Raw genomic sequence first — 14,817 nt, 5'->3', positions numbered from 1 at the left:
AGAGGGCATCAGATCTCATTACAGATGGTTGTGAGCCATCATGTGGTTGCTGGGAATTGAACTCAGGACCTATGGAAGAGCAATTGGTGCTCTTAACCACTGGGCAATCTCTTCAGCCCTGGGTTTTTTTTTTTTTTTTGAGACAAAATTTTATTATATTTCCCCAACCTAGATTTGTTATACAGAACAGGCTGGCATTGGACTCACAGAGATGCATTTGTCTGTCTCTGCCTCCTAAGTATTGGTATTAAAGGTGTGCAATACTATGCCCAGCCCTGTAGTTTCCTTTTCAAAAGAGTATCTATGTTTAAGTTCCACTTCTGCTCCCTTAAACAACCAGTGTGCACTTGGGAAAAGCTACCAAATTCTTTGAATGTGAAGAGCTTATTCAAAGTATATCATTCCATCATCAGCACATGGAAAGCATGAGATTGGTTAGTTTTTGAGGAGAGATCTGGGAGCTTAGAGTTTTAGACTTTTATATTAATTTATATGGGCCTTTTATAAATAAACCTGCAATCATCGTTTCCTAAAGAATGACTGTATTTGTTAAAAAGGATATGAAATTAGATAAAGGTATTTTAAATAAAAGTGGCTTTCAGCTTTAACTTTAATCAGGATTATCTTTTTTTTATTTTTGGGATAGGGTCTTTATGGGTTGTTATCCAGACTGGCCTCAAATGACTGGCTCAAATGATCCTCCTGTCTCAGCCTCCCAAACCACAGGCATTACAGACAGTTGTCAATATGCTTAACAGTTATTTCAGGAAGTAAGAGAACATCAACCAACCTGGACACTTAGGGGCTTCCGGAGACTGAGTCACCAACCAAAGAGCATACATGGGCTGGACCTAGGCTCCCTGGCACATATGTAGCAGATGTACAGCTTGGTCTTCATGTAGGTGTCCCCACCCCCACAACTGGAACGGGAACGCATTCTGACTCTGTTGTCTGCCTGTGGATTCTGTTCCCTTGTCTGGCCTCAGTAGGAAAGGATGTGCCTAGTCCTGCAGTGACTTCTCAGAGGAGAAAGGGTGGAGGAGAGGGGCTGTGTGAGGGATGTAAAGTGAATAAATAAATTAATGGATAAACAGAAGTGTAATATCAATATCACCCTCCAAATGTTACAGAAGACATTTGAATCATCACAATAAAAGGACAATAATTATTTTCTTTTAATTGAAGAGAAAAATCCTTTGGCTCCAAAAGAGAAATCCTATTTTCAGTTGCCTTTAAAAAATTTGAAGCTGTCAGTAAAATCATACAATCTACTAATAGCATGCCCAAGGCTTATTGCCTTTCCTTAGGTGACAGTGTCTGCAAATGGTATGCTCTATTGATTTCAATCGCATGGTTTTCAGTACCATTGGAGGGCTTCAGAAACTAATCATATAAATAAATCTGTGGATTGATGACTTCTTTCCCTGAAAACCCAATCATTTGCATAGTACTCCTTCTCAATCGTGGTTAAGTTACACTGTACACTAGCAAAAATTTTTATTTAATAATCTGTGGTCTTAGCTAAGCTAAAATTTTATCCTTCGTATTGAATATTTACATATTTAAAACTCAAAATTCTTATGAATATGAGATTTGAGTGCCTTGTACATTTTTAATTTAGCATAAGACAAATTGCTTGTGGGTTAGTTCATCAAACCATTTCCCCTGCAGCTCAGCTGCACACAGCCAGAGCAGACTTCCCTAAAATTGTATTCTAAACTTGCTATTAGTTCATTAGATGATGGTTTGCATACCAGAATCCATGTAGAGTATAGATTTAGAGATTAAAACTGTTATAATATTTTTCTGCTGCTAGCATCCATTGGGTTTTGGTAGAGATGCATGGTAGCACTACATGCCTTCATTTATTGAGAGCACAAACTGTGTCAGGATCTTACCTGCATTATGCCTTTGAAACAGTTCTGCTGTGCAGACATATAGGCACTACCTGTGTATGTTGCAAATGAAGCAGCTGAGAATGTGTGGGTTAAGGGCCCATGAGCAATCTGAGTTTCGGTCAGTCTAGTACTGAAGCTTGGTTTCTTTTTTCCTTAACAACAGCAAATGCGTTTCAATTTCTGTACATATGACATGGAATTATTGCTTCTGACAGCTCCTGGTATTTAATGTTCATGTTTGGTTTAAGAATCTGGGAATTTTTACTCTCAAATGATAGCACATTGCTTAGGATTGATGTGTCTTTATTGACAATGATGCTGAATTTGAAATAGGGATGTGTATAAAACAACGAAGTTAATATTTTATCGTGAAAGTTACAGGAGAATTCTTCCTTTGGTAGTTTTTTTGTTGTTATTTTGACACAAATTAGAAATAAGCCATGTATTTTATGGCACTGAAATGTTGGCTTCAGTGAACTTGTCACTGAATGATAATGTATTCATATGGCAAGAGACTTGAACTGATGGTGCTAGATAGAGCCTAGTCTCTGCACTTTTGAATGTCTGTATTTTCAGAAGGCACTCTACTGCTGAGCTTCTGTTTGTAGAAGGTTACTGTAGGCAATCTGTAGTCTCTCTGTTCACTCAAGTCTGATTGATTAGTGTCAGGGCTGGACACACTACCCCTAGATTAGGCTCCTGTGACCATTTCTTCATGGCCGCTCTCTCAGAACAAGAGCCATATATCCAATTCCTCTATTAGTGGTGGTTGACACCTGGGCTGTATGTTTCCAGGTTCTTGGCATCTTATTCAAAGAACTGAAATAAAAGTGCACACAAATTACAAGGTAATAAAGAAACTATTCAAAAGCAAAGCTATAGTACTGATCAGATATGTTGTCAAGAGTGATATCTGGCCACTTGAGCAAGAAGAGATTATGCAAAGGCTTGAGGTTATTGTATAGTTTTTTTTTAAAACAGGGTCTAAAGGAAGGAGGGCTTTGGCTGTTAAGTATAATAGGGCAGTTCTGAATTTTGATTGACAGGCTTGGATTACAGAGCTTTTGCTTTCTGTGTATATCCTTCCCATAATGTGACTGATTTTAGTCATGTGCATATCTAATTATGCATAGTCTTAAGATGGTAAACAGGAAATTGCTCTTAAATATTTACCCAGAGGACATAGCTTACCTTATTGTGCACGTGTCCAAAACTACTATAGGCTGTATTAGCTCCCCTACTTTCATACCCAGACATATGTAGAATGCATTTGAATAGATACTGTCCACAAATGGGGTGTGTTTGACAATTATTAGAGAAAAGAGGAACTTATTATTCAGAGCTGAGGTCCTAGATTAACAAATGCATTGTAAGGAGACAGGTGTGTGGATAGTCCAAGTTAAGTGGAGTCCCTGGTTGCTAAGTTATTCCCTATGCTTGCCTGCTTCTCTATTACAAAAAGGGGGTACCCTTTTTGTGCCCAGTATGATTTTTGTCAGTGAAGATACCATTTAACTTTCTTAGAAATGTGTCTTCCTTTTTATTTCAACCAAGACATAGTTTCTCTCTCTCCTTTTGATCTTGCTTTCAAATGAAAACTATGTTATTGGAATATGCACTATCAAAAACAATGCATGTCTGTCTTTAGTTTGTAAAGCTCTGTGCAGAATCTTACCCTTATCCTTTGCTTGCTGGCCTGTTAAATGAATAACTCTGTCTGGGGTTCCATTTTCAGTTTCAAGTCATGTACTTTGGCTGCCAACATGTTGATGTTGTTAAAGACAAGCTTTAACATGATGGGCAGGAATAAAAGTATTCCCAGGACAAAAAAGGCTAGCATGATCAAGCTTATATATGCCATTCTTGAAGCTTGACCAAAATTGAAATACTGACCTTGGGCCGTGGGTAATTTTATCAGCAGTATCTGCCGCATCAACTCACAGCAGAGCAGCATTCTTTAAATTCATAAGCTCACTATGCAAAGTTAAAACATTTCAGAGAGGTGTTAGAATTATGCAAAATATACTGCAAGTGTCTTTAAACTTTTTCCTAATTATAATGACTATCATTGTAAATTTTAGAAGTAACACAAATCCATTGGTATTTGGCATGACACTTGAGATGGCTCCTTACTCTTAAACTCTGAACCGCCTTCCAACAACTTGAATAGGATAAAGAACATCAATTCATTGTTCCAAATGCCTATCTAAATCCTCTTGTATACTCAATACATTAGTAACATTTTTTGCTAAGTGATTAACAAAAGTAGCTATCTTAACTTCTTGTGTCAAAGCAATTGCAGAAACAGTTGTGCTAGCACTTAATGTAATTAAAACTGTTATACCAGCAATAATCAAGCCTACTACCCTCTTGCTTCTGCTTAAAGCCTGACTCACTTCTTCCAGTACTTGCAAACTTTTTTTCAGAATACCAAGGTTCTGTAATACTCAAGGCAATAAAACAAAAGCTAGTTGATAGACTTCTGTAACAGACTCCAGGTTTCAACACACTAACACAGTTATAAAGTGTACAATCAATGCAACTTACATTAAATACTGTAGCAGAAATGAAAGTAATTTTACCTTGACAATTAAAAGAGCCTTAACACTTGTACTAAGGAAGGCATTCTTGCCAGAATGACCTATGACAGGCTCAGTCCTGTTTATGAAATAAAAAAATGGGGAGAGGTGGAGAACTTTTGGGGCTGCTTGGCAAGAATCTGACATTGGCCAAGGACAAGGAAGTGGGCTTCAGGCTGGAATTGGACATTAGGCTAGAACAAAGAAGTAATTTCAGGCAGGAATCTAAATATTAGGATATAACAAAGAAGTAGGCTTCAGACATGAAAATGACTTTGGGCTAGGACAGGGAAATAGGCTCTGTTATTTTGGTCATCCTGATATGCCCTTAGAAATAGTGATTATGGGAGTGATCACAGAACTTTGTTTATTGCCTTGCATCATGATCCTTGATTTTTTGCATCTATTGTATTGTTAGTTCCTCAACCTTGAACTGACCTTAATACTTGCATGTAATTAAAATTGCATAAAAGCAAAGGAGGAGGAGGGATGGGATAGGGAGTTTCTGGGGGGGTGGGGAATGGGGAAAGGGGATGACATCTGAAATGTAAATAAATAAAATATCCAATAAAAAAGAAATTGAAAAAAGAAACTATGTTCTTTTACTACTCTGCCCCTTGTTTGCTCTGTTGTCTGACTGGGGAACATCTCTTTGATTTGTTTATCATGTGAACTCTAATCCATGGTTTTAAGATGTGCCTCATGGGGATTAGATACCAGCCCAGGCACAAAACTTTTAACCTACAGCTTGTCATACCTGCAGGATGTGCTGGGACTGGAGCCTAGCATAACCCTCCTTAGAGAGACCAGAGAGACTTCATCCAGAAACTGATGGAAACAGATGCAGAGTTCCATAGCCAAACATTAGGTGGAACTTGGGGAGTCCTATGGAGGAGGAAGAGGAGGAGGAAGAGGAAGAAGAGGAAGAAGAGGAGGAGGAAGGAAGGAAGGATTGCAGGAACCAGAGGGATCAAGGACACCACAAGAACATGGTCCACAGAATCAACTGACCTGTACTCAAGCGCTCTCACAGAGATCAAAGAGACTGTATGGATCTCACCTAGGTCCTCCGCATATATGTTATGGTTGTGTAGCTCAGTGTTCTTGTGAGATTCCTGACAGTGATAGCAGAGGTTAACTCTTGCCTGCCTTTGGGACTCTTTTCTTCCTACTGGGTTGCCTTGTCCTGCCTTGATGTGAGAATATGTGCCCGATCTTATTATAGCTTGTTATGCTATGTTTGGTGGGTGTCCCTGGAAGGCCTGTTCTTTTCTGAGGCAAGATGATAATGTTGTGGGTCTGAGGGAAAAGGGATTAGAGGGGAGAGGAGAGATATGAAGGGAGGGGAAACTGCAGTCAGGATGTAATATATGAAAGAAGAATAAATACATAAAAATAATGAATAAAATAAAAAAGAATAATGCACGCGTGTGCACACACACACACACACACAATGCGGCTCATGGAGTCTTCTGTGGTAGTGCAAGTAATAATGATCTTTAAAGCATATGGTCAAAATGTGAGGTGTTTTAAATGTTACTTAATCCTTACAAGAATTACACAACTGGTTAAGATTATTGTCTCCACTATAAATGGAGAACTGAGTTGATGATAGAGATTGAATTCAAAACCTTATCTCTCTCATTCTAGCAATTGATTCTTAGTCACTGACCGTGGTAATCTACACCTCTGAAGAAAAATGACTCCTCTCTCCCAGCAGCTGTTATCAGTTGCTAGTAGCACCTCAGCTAGGGGTCTCATGAACCCTGTCCCCCCATCCATGCTGGAATTATTAACTAGTTTGATCTTGTGTATGCCTTGTCCTGATGACCACAGCTGCTGTAAGTTCATGATTGCAGCAGCCATATGATATGCAGAAGGCATGTCACAGTGGTACTCCATTTCTTCTACCTGCTACATTCTTTCTCTTTGCTTCCTTGATGCTCCCTGGGACTCATGGGGTTACCATCGATGTTTCTTTTAGGGATGCACACTCAACAGCCACTTATCTTCAGCACTTTGACCAGTTATCAGTCTGCATTGACTGCTGTCTATTGCAAAAAGACTTTTCTCTGATCCACACCGAGAGAAGAACTAATTATAAATAGAGATAGAAATATGTAGAAGGCATTTGATAACATGTCTGCTTAGCTCTCTGCCTAGGGCCTATGACGTCTGCATCTGTATTCCTTGCTTTTATGTTAGTGTGATAAAATACCTTGACAAAATCCAAGTTAAGGAAACAAAAGCGTTTGGCTTACACTTCCAGAGGGGTATAGTTCATCATGGTGAAAAAGACATGGTAGCAGGAGCATGACACCAACTGGCACTCAGGAAGGGAACTAGTCGCATTTCATTCTGACACAGGAAACAATAGGAAGAGGGACCTGGCTGTAAAACCCCAGACTCCTCCCCCAGTGAGGTTTTACCTCCTAAAGGTTTCATAGACTTCTCAAAGAGCACCAACAACAGGGGACCAAGTGCTCAAATAGATGAGCACATGAAGACATTTCTCATTCAAGTCATTTCACCATCATGAGCTTTGGACAAGTTTAGTGTATTCCTTCCTGTTGAGCAGACCTGAAATCCAATCAGAAAACATTGGATCCCCTCACCTCACCTCCAACCTCATCCCCCCACTTACCCTCCAAACTCATCCCCTACCTCACCTCCCACCTTACCCCCACCTCACCCCCAACTTCACCCTCACTTCACTCCCTCAACCTCATTTTCACCTCAGCCCCCCACGGCCATGCCACTGTTGTACCTGTGGACACATATCAAAGCCCCCACCTTTGAGGTTTTATTTTTTTATTGACAAATTTTTTATACACTGTATTTTGATCATGTTTTCTCTCCTCCCAACTCCTCTCAGATTATCCTCACCTTCCTACCCAACTTTATGATCTTTCGCTGTCTTTCTAACAAACAAACCAGACAAAAAGAAAGAAAAAAAATAAATGTTTCTGTTCTGTTCTTCTAGATGCCTGAAAAACAAGTCTTGAGCAGAACTCTTACAGTTATTGTGAGAATGTAATGTGAGAGGAAACCTCAGAATCAGGTGGAAATTCAACCTGATTGCAACCTGGCTTCTGAAGGGTTTGCGTCATTTTTCTTTGGAATACAACATCAAAGTGAAGCAGACACTAGATTATGATGCAGTGTTCTTGGTGACAGGGTTTCACAGGTTCTGACTTTGTATGTCATAAAGTGGTGTAATGTATGTCATAATGTGTGCTTTGTTTGCAAGCTCTGAACATGTTTCCTCCCAGTGACTTACTGCCAGTCATCTTCTTTTAATGGGAAGTGTCTTGCTGACCATAAGACAATGAGCTAAAAAGGAAGTGGTCTCTATCTTGGAAGGGCTGATAGTTCAGAGAAGTAGTGTTTGCTTTTGGTTACATTTTATTAATGCTATTTTCCTAAAACTAGTTGTGGTGTTTGTTGATATCTTTTAGGCAGTTAAATGTTACCCAAGTTGTGAGTCCAACTCCTCTGAGCTATGCCTCTCATATTTGATCATGATATTGAGGGTCAGAATGAATTTCTCACATCTTAATTGGGGGCTTACATCACACATTTTCTTAGCCAGCAAAGTAATTTCACGGAAAATTGCTACCTTATGGAAGTTCCTCTCTTATAGTGCTCCTGACAACATTCGAGATACAGATGACAGGCAGAGAGCACAAAATGGTATATTGTATATTTACATTAATAGTTATCTATATATCTATCTAATAATCATATTTGGACCGACTTTTTCAATATAATGAAATTACAATTCTATCTGTTACAGATGTGTATATATGTCTGCAGGAGTAGATGTATGTACATAGAGGTCAAGAGATAGGCTCTTGCCTTCCACCATGTGGGCGCTGGGGCTCAAACTCAAGTCACCAGGCTTGGCAGCAAGCACCTTTCTTCCCGAGCCACTCTTTGTTCAAACCAATTGTTCTTTGATTTGACAAGAAAAAGTGGGCTGGTTTCCTTTTCCTTACAGTTTCTTCTACTCATGTCTTTTGTAGCAAGGTCATCTCTCAGCACACCAAGCTTTCAATTCATCCCCTTTCTCCATCGTATTGTCACCTGACCCACATGGTAAATCTAAAGCCACTGCTTTGTTACAAGTGTATTCAAACTGGCTGAGATAAATGTTAGGGCTTGTAGGTGCTTTGATCTGTGGCAGGACAGCAAGATCTCCATTGGAATACTGAAACTTCTGTAGAGGCTAGCTCCACTGCCTTCCACTTTTCTCACTGGTTGCTACATCTCAGGTGACTCTTAGACGGGATAATTCACTTTAGGGATAGAGGAAACCTCAAGATGTTAAGATTTCCTTTCTGGTGTCCCAACCGCTTGGCCCTCCTGCCTCTACTCGAGCAGTTCTGTTGACTGAGCTATCCTACCTTGCATGGTTGACAGCTATGAATGTTAGGAAGCCCTTTGTGCTAGGCTGAAGCTTCTCATACAGTCCCTACCCCACCCCAAGCCACAGGGAGGTCTAATCCTTTGTGCCCAGTCTTTTTCAGTGTCATGAGGAAGCCCTCAGCAATTCACTTTGAGAAGCCCTTACCTTATATAACCCCCTCCTTTCCCTGACGGTGTTTACTGTTTGTTTGTTTTTTTAAAAAAATATGGATGATTTGTAATTCTAGCCCTTTCTCATAAAATTAACACTCAGATTTTCACTGAGTGCCCAGTGTCTGCAAAGAAGGGCCTGTGTGTACATGAAGTTTCCCAGTACTGGTGTTATAGGAAGAAAGATATTAGATAGATAACAGGAGAGAGTCATCAGAGAGAGAGAGCAAGACTGAGAGAGAGAGAGAGAGAGAGAGAGAGAGAGAGAGAGAGAGAGAGTGTTAGAGTTCTGACTTTAGCTTCTTTAAGCCAAGCTTTCTTTTTTTAAAATAAAAACTTTAAGATTTATTTATTTTAAATTGTATCTGTCTATGTAAATGTGCATTTATGAGTGCAGGTGCCCACAGAGTCTAGAAGAAGGTTTTAGATGCCCTGAGACTGGAGTTAATGTGGTTGTTTGACATGGATGCTGTAACCTGAACTTGTATTCTCTGGAAAAGCAGTATGGAGCATAACTGCAACCCCACCCTCCAGCCCCACTAAGCCATCTTTAATAACACTCTGTTGTTACCTTTAACCATCAGTCCACATTTGAGACTGTTCTCCATTCTGTAGCTTAATCAGTTGGGAGTGTTATGTGACTCAAAATAGAAACAAGCACAACCCAACTAATAGCTCACTTCACCCAGTTACAATTTAAAAATGACTTATGTGTATCTATGTGTCCCTCAGTGTATGTACACACACCATATGCATGCAGTTGTCTGCAGAGTTCAGAAGAGGGAATTGGATCCCCAAACTAGAGTTATAGTTATGCGTGCTGCCTGATGTGGGTGCTGGGAACTAAACCCAGGTCCTCTGGAATAATAGCAAGCACTGTTGAGTTCTCTCCCCAGCCCTCCATTAACTACTTTTTTAAATCTCTGAAATAATGCAAAATTTAAGTATATTGCAAATAATTTTATAAGACATAATTTCTGTAGCCATGCCCTCAGTAGGATGGTGGTCAAGCTGGTGTCTGTAGATGTAAGAGCATGTCCTGGAAAGCTCATTTGCTTCCTCTCTAGGCTTATGTGCGTGCTAGAAGGTACAGAGTGAACAGTGAGTATCCAGTCAGTCAGTCACTCTGCATACAGTCAGGCAGCCTTTAAGGCCTTTCTTCTTGATTTGAATAATACATATTTTTGGCTGAATTGACTGACTGTTTAGGTTTCTTGTAGACACAATCCTAGCAAAGAAAACCAAAAAAAAAAATTGCTTTTGGCAAAGAAAATTGCAGCTAGTTATATCTCATAAAACCATTCTTGTGTTCATTTTCTTGAGGAAATTGCTGTAAGTGTATTTTCTAGGGCCAATATGTAAGAAACCTTTTTATGATTGAATAAAAACTCAAGAGATTTTTAGTATCAGAAATGTTCCATTGACTTGGCTTGGTTCTATAAATGAAGGGGATATCTTTAGCCAAAAGAAAGCTCATCATTAGTCAAATGCTGACAGAATTTGAACTTATTTTACTTGCTTCCTTTTATTCTTACATATGTCCAGCCTTTGGGGACACAAAGAAACATTATATCAGAAGCATCGTTGGCTTCTAATAGATCCTTTTATATTTATGTTCATTTGAACATAATTTCATGATTCTATAGAAAAGATCTATTAGTCTTCTTGTTTAAATAAAGAAAGACTTGTGATGCTTAGTTTTATGCCTCCAAAATATGAATAACATTTGACTGGTTAGGCTAGGATTTACTTTGCTAATAAATCTGTCAGATTAGTTTATGAGAAAGAAATGCATATGAATAAACATTTGTCCTATTTTGGCTTTTGTTAATCTAATGCATTTTGAATTTAGGCACCCCCCTCCATCCAAAAAGTTAACTTCGAAATCTAGTTCTTGTCCAGAAATTCTACCTGTATCTATTCAGTCTATTGTTTCAGAACTGCTGTGGTAAGAAGCAGAACATTACTTTGACAAGTGTATTGGCTGTTAGGATGGAGAACATAAATGAAGCTACTGGCTGACTCAGAGATACTCTTGTACTTCCTGGATGCAGCTACTGGATGCCTCTATGTTGATAGGAAAAATCAGAAAGCTGGTGCAAGAAAGAACTGCGAAGCTGCTATCAGTGTGGGTGACATTGTGATGCTGACTTACTGAGGACAGGTGACACAAAGGAAATGCCGTCTGAGTAAAGCTAGAAGAACAACTGCTGTAAGATACTCCACATCCATCTTAAAAGGAAAATTATCCACTTACTTATTTAACATATATTGTATGTATATTTGAGGACTGCCACATAATGGTAGTATATACAATATAATATGATATAATATATATTACACACACACATATAGCATTGTGAAGCAGATTAACATATTTATTATCTTGTGTAGTTGTTTTGTGAAAGAAGCAACTAAAAGTGACTTATTTTAACAGAATTCCCTAATAAACACAGTTTTATTATCTTTAGATCACACAGTGCATTAGATCTCTAGACTTGTTTATTCTGCACATCTGCTTCATATTCTTTAACTTTATTTGCCTATTTTCTCTCTCATGATACTGTGTTGATAAACATTTTATTCTGTCTGTATATTTGAGATCTTTTTGCTTTTCACTCCATGTATATAGGGAGTAGTGTTTGGATTATTTCATCTAGAGTACCATCTTCTAGAGCCATCCAAATTGTGGCAAATGGCAGGATTTCCTTCTTTTTAAAATTAATTTCTTTACTTTAAATCCTGACTGCAGTTTCCCTCCCTCCTCTCCTCCCAGCCCTACCCCCATCTGTTTCTCCTCCCTTACTCTTCAGCAAAGAGGAGGCCTCCCATGGATATAAACCAGCCTTGGCATATCAAGCTGCAATAAGACGTGGTCTATATTCTCCTATTGAGGCTAGACAAGGCAGCCTCATGGATTGATAGGATTAACAGTAAATATGGCCATCTTACCAAAAACAATCTACAGATTCACTGCAATTCCCATAAAAATTCCAATGCAACTCTTAACAGACCTCAAAAGAACAATACTCAACTACATATGGAAAAATAAAAAAACCCAGGACAGCTAAAACAATCTTGAACAATAAAAGAACTTCTGGAGGCATCACCATCTTCAATTTCAAGCTGTGCTACATACAGAGTAATAGTAATAACAACACACTTTATTGGTGTAAAAACAGAAATGTTGATCAATGGAGTGGAATAGAAGACCCAAAAATAAATCCACACACCTATGGACACTTGATTTTTGACAAAGAAGCCACAATTATATAGTGGGGGGGGAGAGCATCTTCAACAAATGGTGCTGGTCTAAGTGTATGTCTCCATGTAGAAGAATGTGAATAGATTCATATCTGTCACCCTACACAAAACTCAAGTCTAAGTGGATCAAAGACCTTAACATAAAACCAGATACACTAAGCTTGATAGGATTTCCTTCCTAAAAGCTGAATCATATTTTTGTACCAATTTTCTTGTCCATCAACAGGCCTTTAGGCTCTCTCACTTCTTGGCTGCTGTGAATAATGCTATAGTGTCATGAAGTGCAGGAGCCAGTAGGAATCCTCAGGAGCTGGTGGTCTCATCTCTGTGTTTATACCCAGAGGACACATTGCTGGCTTGTATGGTAGTTCTATTTTTAATTTCTTTAGAAACTTCGTGCCATACTCCCTGACATACTGTATATATCGGTCTACATTTTTACCAATGGCATACTAGGGTTCACATCCTCAGCAGGATTTATTACTGCTTGTCTTACAAAAATACGTATAGGTATACATGTGCGTACATCTTTGTGTATGTGTGACTGGACATTTTTATTAATCATTTGATTAGTTTACATTTTAAATAATATTCCCCCTTCCCAGTTACCTCTCTACAACTCCTCCATCCCATCTCCCCGTCCCTCCTCCCATTTGCCTCCATGAGGGTGCTCCTCCACCTACTCAGCCACTCCCGCCTCACCACTCTAGCATCCTTCTATGCTGGGGCATCAAACCTCCACAGGACGAAGGGCCTCCCCTCCCATTGATGTCAGATAAGGTCATCCTCTGCTACATATTCAGCTGGAGCCATGGATTCCTCTTTGTATACTCTTGTTGGTGGTTTAATCCCTGAGAGCTCTGAGTAGTCCAGTTAGTCAATATTTTTTCCTATGGGGTTGCAATCCCCTTCAGCTCCTTCAGTCCTTCCCTTAGCTCTTCTATTGGGGTCCCTGAGTTCAGTCCAATGGTTGGCTGTGAGTATCTGCATCTGTATTGGTCAGGTGATGGCAGAGCCCTCAGGGGACAGCTTTATCAGCCTCCTGTCAGCAAGTGCTTCTTGATATCAGCAATAGTGTCAGGGTTTGGTGTCTGCAGATGGGTTGGATCCCCTAGGTGGCATGTCTCTGGATGGCCTTTCCTTCAGTCTCTATTCCATTTTTTGTACTTGTCTTTCCCTTGGGCAGGAGCATTTCTGGATTAAAAATTTTGAGATGGATGGGTGGCCCCATCCCTCAACTTGGAGCCATGCCTATCTACTGGAGGTTTTCTCTATAGGTTCTATCTCCCCTTTGTTGGGTATTTTGGCTAAAGTCATTGCTGTTGGGTCCTGGGAGCCTCCTGCTTCCCTGGTGTCTGGGACTTTCTAGTGGCTGTGTGTGTTTACATGAGTGTGAAGGCCAGAAGACACTCTCAGTTGTCATCCTCTTCCTCCTAGACAGGGACTTTTAATGACCTTGAACTTACCAGTTAGTCTAGACTGGCTGGTCTGTGAGCCTTGGGATCCTCTTGTCTCTGCCTCCCCAGCACTGTGATCGCAAGCCTGCACCAACATGCCTAGTATTTTTACTTGGCTTCCCAGTATTGAACTCAAGCCCCCAATTCAGGTTTACTAACTGGACAATTTCCTTAACCAAACTTTTATGGTTTTTTTGTTTGTCTGTTTGTTTAAGTAATGGTTCTCTTTATGGATTGTATTAGTTAGCTTTGTGTTGCTATGACAAACATATCTGGCAGGACAACCTAGAGGAAGAAACATCTATTTTATCTTATGGTTTCGGAGGGTTTGGCCCATAGTTTTTTCATCTCCATGTATTTGGGAAAAGCAGTATGTTACGGAAGATATCTGGGTACATCATAGCAGACAGACTGCAGAGAATGAAACAGGACCCATTCCCTTTGACCTCCTTCTCTCAGTCTCTTCTTATATGCTTCCTCAGCTACCACAACAGCACCATTTGGAGACTAGTTATTCAATGAGGAGCCTGTAGAAGACAGTACATGTTCAAACTATGGCATTTCACATAGGTGTAGAATGATAGCTTGTTATGTTTTTATTTCTTTTTCTTTTTAAATTACTGATGTTGAATCTTTTCATATTCCTGTTGGCAATTTTTTTTTTTTTTAATAATTTATTTATTTTTGAACATGAAATGCTTTTTTATAGCATGTTTCACAAGGGGAGGGGGTAAGAGGGGCCAGATGGTGGAAAAGTACAAAATCTTCTTGGCCTGTGCCTTGAAACATGTCATGGTCTATACGGTACACTGCCTTGAATTATGATCTACCTGCTGTTCTTCAGAAGATATGGTACACTGCTTGAGTTATGGTCTCCCTGCTATTCTTAAGATGATATGGTACACTGCTTTGAGTCTATCTGCAGTTGCTAAGCAGGATCTTGCAGTTGCCAAGCTTCAGAGGACATTGTGCAGGTGGGGAAAGGTAGGGGGTGAGGGTAAGGGCGAGGGTCCTGGCTTCTGGCATCTCCCCCTTCTCTGT

Source organism: Grammomys surdaster, unplaced genomic scaffold (assembly GCF_004785775.1).
Source record: "Grammomys surdaster isolate TR1022 unplaced genomic scaffold, NIH_TR_1.0 184, whole genome shotgun sequence".
In the NCBI taxonomy this organism is placed as follows: Eukaryota; Metazoa; Chordata; class Mammalia; order Rodentia; family Muridae; genus Grammomys; species Grammomys surdaster.
The sequence above is the reverse complement of the archived record's forward strand: the minus strand, read 5'-3'. Positions refer to the sequence as shown.